Here is a 3,966-nt window from a genome sequence, read left to right as displayed (position 1 = left end):
TGTTATTGCTGGCATGACATTAGAATCTCTCAGTTACACTACACTCATGGGTGTGCCACCTAAAGTGTAGCCTAATAATGTTATTGCTGGCATGACATTAGAATCTCCTGGTTACACTATGCTCATGGGTGTGCCACCTAAAGTGTAGCCTATTAATGTTACTGCTGGCACGACATTAGAATCTCTTGGTTACACTACACTCATGGGTGTGCCACCTAAAGTGTAGCCTAATAATGTTATTGCTGGCATGACATTAGAATCTCTTGGTTACACTACAATCATGGGTGTGCCACCTAAAGTGTAGCCTAATAATGTTATTGCTGGCATGACATTAGAATCTCTTGGTTACACTACAATCATGGGTGTGCCACCTAAGGTGTAGCCTATTAATGTTACTGCTGGCATGACATTAGAATCTCTTGGTTACACTACACTCATGGGTGTGCCACCTAAAGTGTAGCCTAATAATGTTATTGCTGGCATGACATTAGACTCTCTTGGTTACACTATACTCATGGGTGTGCCACCTAAAGTGTAGCCTATTAATGTTATTGCGGGCATGACATTATAATCTCTCGGTTACACTACACTTCTGGGTGTGCCACCTTAAAGTGTAGCCTAATAATGTTATTGCCACCTTAAAAACATTATTATTTAATTTTTTCTATTTTGGTTGTTTTTTGGTTATCTTTTGGTCATCATCTTAATTCAACTGACAATGTTTTTATTAGAGCACATGTGTACATGAAGACAGGACTGATAGATGGTTACTCCATTTTAAGTCAGATTTTTTGCTGTGTTTAAATCTGTGTAAGGTCTTCTACAGCTTTTCCATGAAAAGTGCTTCACATGAATGCCTTCAATTTTGTTAGGAATTTCCTGTTCAGCTGGACACCTATAAATGTATTAAGTTGTCTGCCAGTTAGCAACCACATAGCAAATTGAATAGTGTGAATAATACTATACATTAACACATAACCATTATTGTCCATTTTTGACGCCTGACTCAACAGACTTATTAAGTTTATGGTTAGTGATAAACCAATCATAATATGGGCTGCTGATAAAAATCAATTATAACATTTGAGTAAGTGCTGCATTATTATAATTATATAGAATATTGTCTGTTTTTAACCTGGTAAAAAGTGGCGAGATCAAATCCAAAGGAACCCCGGAAAACATAATTATGAAAGAGAGATTTTCACGGTTTTTTCACGCTATTTTAATTTGGGAGGGCAAACAGGGCAAAAACTGCAGTAAATGTATGGGGAAAATAGAGAATCTTAAGACTAACAACCTGAAATATTTTTCAGTAAATTAAAAACAAAGGTTAGAGGGTAAAACAATTTGTAGATCATATGATAAGTGGGAAGTTGCCTCGCTAGAAAAGCCATAATTAAGTTTTTCATTTTTCAATAGTCTGAAAAATAGTGTGAGTCGCAATTCGCAAGAAAATTTAGAGACATTTGTATACAAAATTTAAAAGTGCCTATCCTTGCATCACAGGAAATCTATTTTCATCACATTTGACTAAGGAAACCCTTTAGATCTGCTGTGTATCTGTTCCTTGTAACACATAAAACATTCAGGAAGTCACTGACTCTCAACTTATTAGGCAGCAAACTTTAAACTTTTCCCATACATTTACTGCAATTTTTACTGTGTTTGCCCCTCAAATTAAACAAGGTGACCTCTTAACATGATCATTGTCTTCATCAACATAATTGATTTTAGGGAACCAACCACATTGATTATTTTCATCAGGAAACTAAAATCTTGGACAGAATAACATGAGAAATAAAACCACCTATCCACCCGCATCAATGATAAATTCGCATTTTTCCATCATTAAAATGGGGGGAGTGGCGGTCTTAATTTTTCATTTATTTTGCCCTTGATTGCACTCAATATAACAATTTCTAAAATGACTGTCATTGCGGTCCACGATACCATCCTGTCCTTTCAATCAAAAGAAAATACATGTTAGCTGACCAAAGCTGACCTCTGACCCTACTCCAGCAAAATCAACCCAGGCCCCCCATTGGCAAAAAAGTAACTTAGTGCCTCAAGCGGGAAAATAAACTGAATTTGAGCTCTCGAAAACACAAGGTCAGCATTGGTCATGCTGTAATGGCCTTTGCCAATCAAAGCGCCACTAAAAGTGAAGTTATTACGGTACTTCCGCTCCAGCTAAACTCAAAAAACATTGTTCGCAAACTTACCCCTGTTCTTGACCATGTCCTTTTCGAACTGTGAGCAAATTAAATCCAGGTCGTTCAGGGTATTCTTTTGAAGTGCGCTCTTGGCAAGATGTTGGCGTGACAACATGGCCAGCAAACCAAATGAAGAAGCCACCACTTTAATTCCAAAGCTTTGCCACGATAACTGGAGCAATCGGCAAGGCAGGATCCAATTTCCACTCGTGCAAATTCGTCTGAAAACTTGCTACCACCGCTCTTTTCTTAAAAAAAATCTTTATCGGACTTAAGATGCAATCACGTTCGTTTAGAACACACCGAGTTTTTTTCGAAGTAAGATCTGGATTGATGCCGCGAGCGAAAAGATAAAATCCCTTCCTTGGCACAATCTTCGATCGAAGGTCAACCGTGAACTCGCTTTAAGGTCGAGGCTGCAGGTCACGAGGTGAAATGTAAAACCTGTTTCTCCGTCACCATGCTTAGTTAAAATAACGACACTTTCCAGATGCCGAAGATACGTGAGATGACAGTCGCTGAAACCGCTTTAACAAGATTATAACGCCTGCAACAACCGCAAAACAAAAATCTCCGCGGGAGGAGATACTTACAGTAGACATCACTTGTGTCTTCTCATGACATTGACTAGTTAGATGAGAGTTTTTCTCGGCGTATCTTGCTTTTTAGATTACTCTTGAAACCCTGCGCAATCATCACAGGTCAAGTACTTGATGTTGCAATTGATTATTGTCAACTCTTACTTTACATTCAGCATACAAACTCATCAATCCTGAGAAGTATTATTTGCTGAAATTATTCTTTGCCCTCTTTCCGAGTTCAAAAAACCCTTGAAATTGTCATTTTTCTGCATCAGACATGCAAGTAAACACGCACAGTTGTATATAATACTTCAACTGTAAAATTGAGCTTTAGCTAACTTTTACGAAAATGCGTTTTTCTTCTGAAAGTTCCTATACTGAATTAAGCGCAGATAAAGGTTATACCTCAAAGATGTTAGTACATAACATTGTAAATAATCGCATGTCTGCGAGTAAGAAGATGTGTGAAAAAAAATTACAATTCTGAGGAAAAATTGAGCCTCGAGAAGATCTAGTAGCTGAAATTATCTGAAACCGAGGGTCCAAGCGAGCACACATGACAACATACACGGCACCAAGGTTTGGCCCAGTCGAACTTTTTAAATTTTTCTAGGCACTCAAGAAGTTCGAGTGGCTCTTGGCTATCCTTTTCTTTTCTGCTCAGTAACCTCCTGCCTCCTGTGTATATCCGTAGCTCCATGGCGCTGTGAAATAAGTGATTTGTTTTTTCTGGTGACAAGACCATATTACATATTCTACATGGTGGATGGTAAAGTAGCTGGCAAGTAGTACTGTCTTCGTACTGCAAGCCTGGTCAACTGAGATCTCTTCTGCTTCATCTTGAGACGGACTCAGATCAGCCTGGTGCATGGCTAGTCGGCCACTTGTGTACATTACAGACAACATGCTGAAGTACTCGGCTATTTGGTCTGCAACAAGCCACTCTTCTTTGCTGGACATTTTCCTGCCACAACTGTCTTGCACAGTCTCATCTTACTGCACTAATTCACTACGCTTTCGTCCTGTCCCCTCACCTTCCAAGAATGTTCTTTTCGGACATGTGTTCACTTTCTCAGAAAAGCGGGTTCCTCCTCGTGATGTTTACAGACCCATCCCTTTGAGATTTCTCATGTGGATCATCATCACCAAAGGACGTTTGGGATTTCAACACA

The 3,966-nt window shown here is 39.0% G+C and overlaps 1 long non-coding RNA gene across 1 annotated transcript; it reads right to left on the bottom strand.

The window, feature by feature from the left end:
- Positions 1-707: 707 nt before the first annotated feature.
- Positions 708-2,666, bottom strand: LOC149103416 (uncharacterized). Its single transcript, XR_016202226.1, has 2 exons — positions 2,223-2,666; positions 708-895 (listed from the first exon to the last, which is right to left on the bottom strand). It is a non-coding gene; the product is annotated as an uncharacterized LOC149103416 (long non-coding RNA).
- Between the last annotated feature and the right edge of the window lie 1,300 nt (positions 2,667-3,966).

This window comes from Orbicella faveolata, unplaced genomic scaffold, assembly GCF_042242905.1.
Source record: "Orbicella faveolata isolate gen_17 unplaced genomic scaffold, um_ofav_v1 contig_35, whole genome shotgun sequence".
In the NCBI taxonomy this organism is placed as follows: domain Eukaryota; kingdom Metazoa; phylum Cnidaria; class Anthozoa; order Scleractinia; family Merulinidae; genus Orbicella; species Orbicella faveolata.
The sequence above is the reverse complement of the archived record's forward strand: the minus strand, read 5'-3'. Positions and strand labels throughout refer to the sequence as shown.